Raw genomic sequence first — 12451 nt, 5'->3', positions numbered from 1 at the left:
GTCCATATATCAAAATTCACTTTCTGTTCACAGTGCGCCATGTGTGTGCTCGTGTGTCTGTGTGTACATCAATGAATAAATCAACGAGGAAGTCAGTACTGTTTGACATTGCTAATACAAATATTGCAGCAATATCATGACGGAGGACACCAGGGCTTCGTTCATTTTGCCAATGTGGTGAATCGAACCAGGGCTTTCGAAGAGACGAGCGAATGTTTATAAAATACCCTCGAATGCTCCCCTGCACCATCATGCTGATATTTATAAATGGCATTTGGGTTTTGAGGATTTGGTTTTGAAATATTGTCGTGGTATAATATCAGATTGAATAACAGCGATGTTTGATGATGCTGAAAGCATGGCACCAAAACAGCGAATGATGTTTCATTACTAGACATCATACAGATCTCTATCGCATCACTTTGTAGGTCGGGGTTCGATTCCCTCTCCGTGTACCTTCTGTTAAGCCAGAAAGTGCAACCTTAGTGGAAGTTTGGGCGTTGGGGGAGACAACGACTTTTCCCAAATCACTTCATGAGGGAAAATCCGTCTCTTGCTATGGCCGGTCCTTCAAACATGAACGCATCCGGTCAAGGCATCAGGGGCAGTGAGGCAACCTATGGGTACAACATGGGTACAATGTGTGAAGCCCATTTCTGGTGTAACCCCGCCCTGTTACTGCTGGTATATTGCTAAATGCGGATTAAAACAAAATCCAGTCTCCCCAGCATATCCAAATCTCAGCCCGTTCCGTACACTGTCACAGGTTTCTTGAAATATTCGAACAAATATGGATCTTTCTATCTATTCACACTTTTATTAATAAAATACATATTTTACAAATATCACAGACAACAGCATATATGACAGCGGAGAGTATCAATGACGAACCTTTCCACATACAGCCAAAAGCTATAAATAACTCACAGATTTCATAAACAAAATAACGTACAAAAATATATATTAATTTATAAGCATATTTACAAAGCATATGTACACAACTCTCTGTACAGATTATACGCCTTGATCAAGTGATACGAGAAACTGCGACCACATATTACCCATGTTTTCTTTGCAATTAAATTAAAATCGAAAATAAAATAGTTTTATTTAAAAAAAATGAAAGTTTGTAACCGATATTCTGCATGTACTTTTCTTAAGCAGATAGCTCTAGAGTTCCATAGTAGGTTGGATTTCAGTACTTCGGATCATATGATGACGTATTCATCTGCACCTAAAATAAATATGTGAATATATTCATTTATGTACAGTTTTGGACGGGTTGGATAAGGAATTGGACCAATGGAACGGCCCTCATATGTTAGTAGACATAATGTTAGTAGATATATGTCAGATCATGTACACGGTGACTGTATGATAGGTGAAATTGAGTCCAACAAGATGTGAATACTTAACCGCTGTTGTAAATACTGGTTCGGTTTACAATACTGTGAAATGGACAAGTATCTGTATGAAATTGACACGTTCTGAATGACATTCAGCAGTTAGGGTGTAACAGTAAAGAGATATGCTTGAAGTGAAACGTATTATGCATTGTATGAAATATGCCAGAAATCCAACCAGACACCAGGACTGGTAACTTCAAAATATTACCAGCCCAAATGGAATTTAATCTGACCAGACACCAAGATATGGTGAATTTGATCAGGTGTATGGGACGTCTATTTTTCACCAGACCATCGGGATCGCTTCTTGTACATTTAGACCGTCCGTCAGAAATCTAGACCGTGTCGAGCGGTCGGCCGGATCTTATTTCATACACTGTATTAAGTCAGCAAGTAATTCCATTTCAGTTTGAAGAGTTTGTAAGATCTATATCTGCGCTGTGAGTTTAAAAGGATGATCAGCTTAGTGTAAATTTGATGACGTGATGATGACACCTGTTCTCCCGTTTCATAATACTGTAAAGAGGTCGTCAAAGGTTTTCACTTTCATGTCACCTAAAGTTCTCAGATTGTGACCTTTAAACTCATGACCTTATGACCTTCATCGATGACCTTGACCTTGATCGTGACCATTGATTAATAGTCGTCGTTAGCTTTCACAAGAGACACCTTAAAGTTCTGAAACAACGGAGAGCAGGAATATGTCAAGGTCATTTGGTGGACCTTGACCTCTGACTTCAAAGTGATGGCATGACATCGAATGGCAGGAATGGGTTCAGGTTGTGCGACGACCTTATGATCTATGACTTCGAGTGACAGGAGTCGGTGACATGTTGACTTCGTTGATACGATGGAGGCGTCGCCGTTGCCATAACGACTAGGAGACGTTGAGACATTCAGCTATGAGATGAAAAGACGTCACCATGCACGTGATCGTCGTTGATGTTTGGCAGTTGTGTAGCTTGATGGACGTTTGGGGGTGACCTACATGGTCACGTGACACCCACCACCATCATGGACGTGGACTCTCCTTCGAGTCTGAAAATAAAAGAGGAAATTTAACAGTCAGAACTATCAAGAACATAATTCATACTGGTCGGAAACACCAATGCTACTATCAATAAAAAAACCCTTCTCATGGTTACTCCCTTGTCGTTTACAGAAAGGTATCATACCCCTGCGGAATACAGCATCAATCGAGGCAAAATGCAATATTAAATGTAATCTGAGCTCCCAACCTCAACCCCAAACCCAACCATCAACCTCAACCCCAACCCCTGCCCATACCTCAGTTCCAGATCTGAACCTCATTTGCTGCATGCATCCACATGTAAACCTCAACCCCCAGCTGTATTCAAACCTCTGTACGTCAACTGCAACTACACAGGTCGACTCCGGATGATAACCTCAACCTCAGTCTTTAACACAAACCTCATTCCGAACACTTCAATTACAACCCATACAAGAGACACACAGTGTATATCTATCGAAAAACATTTCGCTGGACCATGAGTCAAAATCGTCGTCACAATTATGGGTGAAACGATCCCCGTGACATCAGTGATGACACCAGATGTTGGTTAAAAGGTGTCCTGCTCTGACGGTAGAACCGACAACTACACAAAGACCCAATGATTTAATAAAAAGTAAGTGTATGTTTGTTTCCCATAGGGATCACCGCTCAGCAGAACAAATGACACGCACTACGGTAAGTTATAACCCTCGTTTGGGGCCAGTAGGTTTTAAATGCTTGCCCCAGCTAAGCATCATATTAAGGTCGACGAGCACGTCCAATTTTAGTCAAGATATCCTTGACCACACACTGCGAAATGTATAATTACGATGTAGAATGATATATAACAGGATATACTTCAAACAACACATTATGAAGTAATGAGATTGTGTAAAATCTTAGAATTTCTATATCGTATATTTCGCTGCCTAACAAAAATAATACCTAAGTAACATGAAATCGTACAATACTCACAGACATAAACTCCAGCAAAGACAGACCAATCTTATGTCAACCATCGTCCCAGACTAATGCACAAGCCCATCGCATCCCTTTATAACCCTCATCTCTCGTGCTGCGGGCGAGTAATCACGCCCCTCTATCGCGGAGTACTATAACAGTTGTGTGGCTACCGTTATGCCACCAACGCTACCTGGAATATAAATAACCGCGAAATATATACCCGTCAAGCATCTCTGTACCCGTCGACCAGTTCACCCAGCCGTGTAAACCCCTTTAGCAGATAGAGGTTCTCGGGTGGGTGCCTAACACCGTTCTTAAAGGGTCGCTAAGGTGGGAGTGATTTAAGGGTGCCAATACGAGGGGCGTTTTGAACGCTGAGTCACAGTAAGAATTTGCCTGCTAGGTTTCAAAACAAAGGAACATTTGTTGTTTTATTTTTCATCAAGACATTCACGAAACATTTGTTAAAGGCATATGATGTATTAGGATAAACTGCATTCTTCATCGAAATGTGTTTTGATTCCGTTTATGCTCTCAAAGTGACTGTATCTGGTATACAGCTCAAAAATAGTTAAGGACCTAACCTTTCATATTAATATAGACAATCGGGCATGACTACGAAAACATTCGGCTGTCGTTAACGTTTCTCGAGTAGCATATCTGTGGGAATGTCAAATGACACATATCTAATGTGTCAAAGAACAATTGTCAGCTGTGGGTAATGACAAGACGAACTGACACACTCACATGCCATAATTCTGAACGGGAGGGTCGTGCAGGGCGAGGCCCGAGAGGAGAGAAAGGGCTCAATTCCTCGACACGTTTCGCCTCGAAATTGACAACCTGTCGAAGTTTTGTATACTTTGAAATACACAAGAATCCCCTCTCCTGCTCTTGCCTACTCTCGTGTCATGTAAACTGGTTTCAGTAGGCAGTTCGTGCGGCCGTGATTCGTGTTCTACCATACATCTCCTTGACTGGGATACTGTGTTTACTGTTTGTAAAGTAAATGTAAGCTGGATGTATGTAAGTATGGAAAAGTCAACGCTTGTTTCGCTGTCACGAGGAAAGAGACTGGTATGTAACTCTCCAAATGCGACAAAGTGTCTGGTGTACCCACAACAGAGAGGCGCAGTCGTCATGTGTGATATTCCAATCAGACGTTCTCTGTGTATCTTGGGCGGGCGGGTAGGGTGGTGGTTAAACGTTCACCCGTCACGCTCAAGACACAGGTTCAATTCCCAACTTGGGTACAGTGTGTGTGCCCAATTTCTGGTGTCCCCCGTCGTCGTGTTACTGGAATACTGCTGGAGGCAGTGTAAACATAAACTCACTAACTCACACTGAATATGTTTAAGAGAACATTTTAAGTTCAGTTTGTATTTTGCCTTATACAATGATTTTGTTGATATCGTTTTCACTGCATTTAACGGCATTTTATACAACGTCATCTCTTTTTGTAGACAAAACAAACGTAATATTATGCGACGTCATGGTCTCTTGTACATTCCAACAAACGAGTGGTTGATAGTGCAAACACAAACCCCACAATCAGGTCACACAGGGCGTCCAGTCAACCCATACCTGTATTCAGAAAATTCACTCTGGGCACTAATCCTGATATGTCGATGTGACAGTTTGAAGAACAGGTAAGACAACATATCCAGGGCCAAAAGACTTCGTTACATCAGTCAGTTCGTTATAAACGTGTTCGGTACACCCGTATTTCACATACTAGGGTCATGAATCACATACGATCAGAGGTACAACTATAAACTCCTTGACCTTCACTATTAACCTTCCAAATTTTGTCATCAAGCACAAACGTGCCTCGCGCAGTGTACCCTAGAACTGAACGGTAAAACCAACAATGCCTGTATTGGGACGATTGATTACCAATAGGTTATTAAATTTCGATAAAGACATAATAAAGCTATATATCACAGGCACATACCTGCAGTCCAGGTAGTCCTCTAAATATCCATTCAAGGTCCCTGAACCTTCCCGAGCTAGACCACACCATAGTTCAAGAACGATTGCTTTTCGAATCTCGCTGGAAGTCACAATGGCGATCAAAATCTACAATCGCTGTTACATTTCTGAAAGGATAAATACTATTTTGATTTGGATGGATGAGAAATACTTCAGTTTAATAAGGATAAGAAAGGTTATTGTGCTCGTGATTCACCCAAGTTGCTAGGGGTATAAACCTTTTATTTTCTCTGTGACGCGAGTATCCATTCAATGCTCTTTTTATGACCTAATTGAAATACTTTCTTCTTATCTTGTTCATTTTTTAACAACGATGTTTAAAATAGGTTCACTGAGTCTATATCAATGCGCCGTGTCTCTCAGGAAATTAAATTGCTGACTGTGTGGATACGGTAAATCTTGAAATTAATGCGCCACCAAATTAATGGTACCGAGCCCAAAACTTTCAATCAACAATGATTCGACTCCAAAACCCCCACCCACCCACATCCACCCCGCCAGTCGCAGTGGGGCTGCACTAGCAATGCATTTTATTGATTCCTGACATGTAAAGGTCCAGGTAGAAAATTAGCCCTCTGTAGTCAATGCCTGTTGTAAAGGGCGACTAACGGGGTCGGGTGTCAGGCTCACTGACGTGATTGACACATGTCATAGGTTCCCAGTTGCGCAGATGCTCAAGCTGTTGATCATTGGATTATCTGTTTGAGACCTGATTATTTACAGACCTATGTCATATAGCTGGATTATTGCTGAGTGCGGCGTCAAACTAAACCCACTCACTCTGATTATTGTTTCCTAAAAGGAACGAAACGTATTTTCGCTCATGAATAAAATTGAAGTTAGAGATAGGAGACATTGACCATCACATGTTATTATATGAAAGAGATTCAGATTTTGACGAGGTGACTTTACATGCAATTATCGATTTTTAATCAGCTGAATGATGAGAAAACTGTCACATCACGTTTTCGTTGTGTTTAAATCCCTTCCTTTAAGCCACAGCCAACAAGTACTGTACGGAAGGGTCTAACCAAGCACTTAGTCAACAATCTTCTCCGACTACAATAAACTTTCTTATCGACCCCACAGTCAGACATGCTCCTACAAAGAGAAACTAAACAAAGCTATTTATGTCAAAGAAACTAAAGTCCAAAACGTCGATGGTTGCTAAGGAACCCAGAAGGGGAAAGTAAAACACGACCATTTCTGCAGCCAGCCATTGTCGTCTCAGACTTGCATGTTCAAGGGAGACAATCTGGTCATTGCAGCGGGACAAGTCTGGTTGCTTAGAAACGACTAAAACTAAACACACATGGCTGACTTGAAGATTAACGAGCCTTATATATTGTACTAGCTGGGCGGAACGTGAGCCAAGTTATAAGAACGTGTTATAAGACTACACAGAGTGCATAGGCAAACCTTCTTGCCTTCAAAGGCAAGAGTATGGTCCGTTCCGAGAAAGAGCCTCGTTCATGTATGGGCTCACGACTTTTGAACAAATAGATATAAATTATTATGAGATAATTAACGGAGGTGTTTGCTGGTGGAAAACAGTCACCCGCTTTAACTACCTGAACAGAAGCTATATCGATGTGACAAGGGGTGAGATTGAACAACGTCACGTACACTGACTCGTGTACTGTGACAACATCACGCCTCGTAGATATTGAGAATGGCCTTGTTTTCAAACAGAAAGATATAAAGTTTAGTGGATATTTAATTACAACATTCTGCAGTCGCGGTGACAATGCAAAACATTTAGTACCACTTACTCGACGTAAATCACTGATGTTTTGCAAAACGCATAATCACACCCTTAAATTAAAATGCATTTAACTCATTCAATTGGCCCTCAAACCGAGAAAAAATATAACTGCCACTTTAAATTAAATACTCTTATTTCTGAGTTTGTGTTTAAAAGTATAGACGATTGTGATCGTTTGCGGTGTGCAATATACGCGTTTGTTTGGTAATGTTTGTCGTTAATGATATCATTTTAAAAAAAACTTTCAAAGGGTTATTCAAGTGTAAAATAACAAGCAATTACATGTGGAGTAATTGCTGTCAAAGCTGGGTATGTACAACGCGTGACGGCTGTGCCGGTTGGACGATTCAATTAAACATGGGGTATAGCAATATCACTGAATATACTGATAACAGATGACATGCAATGATATTGCATTATATTACATTATATTACATTGATTCGTTGAAGTCATACCGCTGGCGTCCTTTCCCCAGGGCTTGTCAAAGTATGGATCATAATTCTAAATCGTGCTCACATACAAATGTCTCACAATATTAATCTTTAGTTCAAGTCGACCTGAATTACTAAAACATAAAGAAAAGTGAGAAAAACACATTTTTTAAATAACAAAATACGAGTGATTCAACGTATACAGATATCTATAAACGCACAGGAATCCTATTTAAACAGCACTGAAATTTGTATCTGTCACACGTTAACCAGCCCGTTTATTCCCGTGTCCCCTTAACAAACCCCATTCAGCTCACAGCTGTCTAACGCACAAGGCTTACCTGTCCACTGTGTACAATACCCTACCCCCAAAGGGAGAGGGGCGTTGCAGGGTCTTCAGCACTCTCGAAGAGCCGTCCAAGAAGGTATTGTGAGTGTGATCGCTTAGTAACGACAGTTCCTTATATACCCTTACCTTGAAGAAGCTTGTCCCAACACGACTCTCGTCAAGCGCTCAAAGCAGCCTGATTGTATTAGGGTAGCGGAGGTTTGCGCGTGGTGGCAAAATCGATGTTGATTGTATATACGTGCGAAACAGACATTTGAATGATTGAAATGTACAACACATACTTGTCATATGCACGAGTGACTGGGTATGTCTGTGTATTGATAGCGTGAAGGTTTAATGTAAACCGATCGGCATGTTATGAAACGAACACGGGTGAGCTGTTTGTGTGAAATGTACATGGGTGTTTAAAAAGATCTGAGGATTGACTTGAGTTTACATTCGGTTCATCATAAATGCTATGATAAACTTTAGAACTAATTATATTTGATGTTCATTTTATACATTAGAACGTTAAGCGTGACCAGATGTTTGATAGGCATTTAGAAGTTGGTAGGGTAGTGCAAGACCCTTGTATAATGATACGTAATATCGAAGTTGCACGCCCATAACAAGTGTCTTGTGCTAATCAGGATGACTGAATTTTATGCTAATGAGATACCATTATCAGTTGTATTCAAACCTGAAGTGAATATGTGTTGGTGAAGTGAATATTTACCGGTGAAGTGAATGTTTATAGCTGAAGTGAATATTTACAGGTGAAGTGAATGATTACAGTTGAAGTGAATGTTTACAGGTAAAGTGAATGTTTACAGGTGAAGTGAATGTTTATAGCTGAAGTGAATATTTACAGGTGAAGTGAATGATTACAGTTGAAGTGAATATTTACCGGTGAAGTGAATGTTTACAGGTGAAGTGAATGTTTATAGCTGAAGTGAATATTTACAGGTGAAGTGAATGATTACAGTTGAAGTGAACATCTACCGGTGAAGTGAATGTTTATAGCTGAAGTGAATATTTACAGGTGAAGTGAATATTTACCGGTGAAGTGAATGTTTATAGCTGAAGTGAATATTTACAGGTGAAGTGAATGATTACAGTTGAAGTGAATATTTACAGGTGAAGTGAATGTTTACAGGTGAAGTGAATGTTTATAGCTGAAGTGAATATTTACATGTGAAGTGAATGATTACAGTTGAAGTGAATATTTACAGGTGAAGTGAATGTTTATAGCTGAAGTGAATATTTACAGGTGAAGTGAATGATTACAGTTGAAGTGAACATCTACCGGTGAAGTGAATGTTTATAGCTGAAGTGAATATTTAAAGGTGAAGTGAATGTTTACAGTTGAAGTGAATATTTACCGGTGAAGTGAATGTTTATAGCTGAAGTGAATATTTTAAAGGTGAAGTGAATGTTTATAGTTGAAGTGAATATTTACAGGTGAAGTGAATATAATACAGAGTAATTTCTTTCATCTATGGAAGACAAGGGTGACCTGTAATTACGTCTGAAAAATGGACATCGTTTCTAATATTAGGTGTAGACAGTGACGTGTTCTGATGATGAGAGTGAGTGAGTGAGTGAGTGATACAATATCATTCCATGGACATGCACATCAGTCATGAAAATTCATGGAAAACGTTTCATATCCAATAAACCGACACACATAACAGTAAAACACCCATCTGGTATTCAAACTACGGCTAGAAACAGACCACAGTGATTTTATCAAATGTTTAGTACTGAGTCAGTTTGCTTTTACCACGTCCTTGGCAATATTCCAGTCGTATTAACCAGATCTCACTATACCCACACTTGGAGTCGAACCAGTCAGGCTGCATACCGAGTAAACACCGTAACTACTACACCAACTATTTCTGTCTTACGCTGCAGGCGTCATGTGTATTTCTTTGACCATAACACCCCACTAAGGCATTTGCCAAACAGTCCCACTTTAATTTAATGTTCAAAGCTTTGATGAAATTTTTACAGACTGATATATATTTCCAAACACTGATTAAATATCTATGGGCAGTGATGCGTTTTCCTATGACTTACCTACTCTCGACCCAGTTTTCAAGCACAACTAATATCACTTTGTCAAATTTGTATTTCTGATCACTCCAGTATACTCTACATGTTAGGTAATATACTGGACAAAATAAGTTAGGGATATTGGTATTTTTGTGACTGATATTTTCTCAGAATGTTAATGAATACATACATCATTATTATATATCCCTAACTATTTGTGTCCAGTATAGTTAAATCATTCGGTATGAACATTTTACAAATACAAATGCTTTGCCTTGTTAAGCGTGAAACTCGCTTTTGCATAATAATCAAAACTGATGTTCTAATTCCTTACCATCCCATGTCCATGCATATATTAGAGTAGTGCATGCATATTTCAGCGTTGTCCATGCATATATCAGCTAGTCTCCTGGACTAACGCACCTTGCACAAACAGAGGGAGACGAGTATCGTATTTCTCAAGGCACCTGCCCATCGGCAATATTTCTCAGCGTGCAATACGGGTTATCGGGTAAGGACTCTAGTATTAACACTTTTAAGGTAGACGGTGATTAACTAACATGTGTGTTTAATATCAGATAATGTATGTTGGTATACGCCCCAGGAATTTGCCTTTCAATTTATCCAAAAAACTTGACATTCGTGGATCTTTAATCAGATTATGGCATTGACTGGTTTGTCAACATTTCGACGGCTTGTGTGGCGTCGCGCGTATGCTACCTTTTATGTAATTGTGTGGGTTTTGTATATTTATCTGTGGGGGTGTGGCTGGTTAATAGCAACACATTGACATGAGCCGTTTACAGACGGCCTAATTTTACCTGACAAGGACAGGGAATCCCAGTGCAGACTGTGCGAGTGGTTATTGTTTTACGCTGTTTGGGGCCAAAAATCAGTCGATCAAAGTCTGTCAGTCAATCAAACTACTAATCAACCAATCACAGGCAGACACGCAAACAACCAAACAAACAAAAATCAGCAAGTAATTATTTGATAAGGACTGATGCTTCACATATACATATTTGATTCCCCACACGGGTACAATGTGAAGTGTGAAGCCCATTTCTGGTGTCCCCATCTCTAATATTGCTTGGGCTTTGCTAAAACGGCGTGAAACCATACTCACTCACTCACTCACTCACTACTCACACATTCACTCACTCACATGGTGAATTGAGTCGGGGCCTTCGTCCTGACGAGTGCTTTAACCTTTAGACTCTCTTGCAACCCGAGGGTAGGTAATTCCGCCCCTCCCTCATCTTTCCTTATCCTGCACTGTCTCTTTGTCTATCACCCTCTCGCTCTCCAGTTAATTCACCATTCCCCAACAGTCCATCTCTCTGCCACCCTTGGCGTGGTAGATAAGTGGTTAAAGCGTTCGCTCGCCACGCCGTAGACCGGGTTCTATTCCCCATAAACTTCTGGTATCCCAAGCCAGTATATTGCTGGAATAATGCTTAAAAAGACGTACTCACACAACAGCCTTCAATTCGTGGTAACATAACGTCTTGACTTTGTTTAGGGGCAGTCGTACAACAATCAATACGTCCTCACACGTCATCAGCTCACAGTAGCGGAGATCGATGTTCATGCCGTTCATCACTGGATTGTCAGGTCCAGACTCGACCATTTACAGACCGCAGCCAAAATCAGCTGAAATATTGCAGAGTGCGGCGTAAAACTAAACACACTCACTCACTAATGCGGCCTTTCACAATTAAAACATATTCCTTGTCTCCGTAACTTTGTTCGTCCTATATGCCTGTCTTATATTTCAACCTGTTATTCGTCAATATTCGTCACTAACGCCCCCAATCCCCCTACCCTCTGTAAGAGATTAGTGTTGAGAGCTATCTCGCAGGTAACATGCTCAGTGTGAGTACATGCTAGCAGATAAAGGGTTAATACATTTCGTCCATCGTACACAAAATATAACGGTAGTTTGATTACTGGAGCGTGCGTTTTAAACACCTTAACAAAGTAGCCCGTGGACTCAGCAGAAACAGCCCATCGGGGCCTGTCTCCGTCCCCCAAAACCGAACCTGGTCGTTCCGCACCTACCGCAATGGCAGCGACGCGAGTCACAGTGCACGACGTGGGTAGATCTACCCGCTACAACGTCTACGAGGGTCGGCGAGCCTGTCGTGGAATTGTTTTTTTTTTTTTTTTTTTGCATTCCATACACAGCTGACTTTTATTGTACTGGAATGTACATGTACATGGTGGATGTGTTTAGACACATCATCTGAGGCGGTTGGGTGGGATTACATCTTGGGGGGATTCGACTGCTTGCACTGCTTGCTTACAACTATCCCGTTTTCGTCGTCCACAGCCCGCTACTTGTGTTGAACTCACCATTTACATCGTCTTCCTTCATGCTTTTCAGATCATCATATACTACTACAACTACTACTATTACTACTACTACTGCTGCTGCTACTACTACAAGTAGTACTACTAGTACTACTACTATTACAACAACAACAACAACAACAACT

The 12451-nt window shown here is 40.6% G+C and overlaps 1 long non-coding RNA gene across 1 annotated transcript; it reads right to left on the bottom strand.

Annotated features, from left to right (window-relative positions):
* Window positions 1-797: 797 nt before the first annotated feature.
* Window positions 798-8060, bottom strand: LOC137259303 (uncharacterized). The gene is made up of 2 exons (XR_010954706.1): window positions 7912-8060; window positions 798-2444 (listed from the first exon to the last, which is right to left on the bottom strand). It is a non-coding gene; the product is annotated as an uncharacterized lncRNA (long non-coding RNA).
* Window positions 8061-12451: the final 4391 nt, after the last annotated feature.

This window comes from Haliotis asinina, chromosome 13 (assembly GCF_037392515.1).
Source record: "Haliotis asinina isolate JCU_RB_2024 chromosome 13, JCU_Hal_asi_v2, whole genome shotgun sequence".
Classification (NCBI taxonomy): domain Eukaryota; kingdom Metazoa; phylum Mollusca; class Gastropoda; order Lepetellida; family Haliotidae; genus Haliotis; species Haliotis asinina.
The sequence above is the reverse complement of the archived record's forward strand: the minus strand, read 5'-3'. Positions and strand labels throughout refer to the sequence as shown.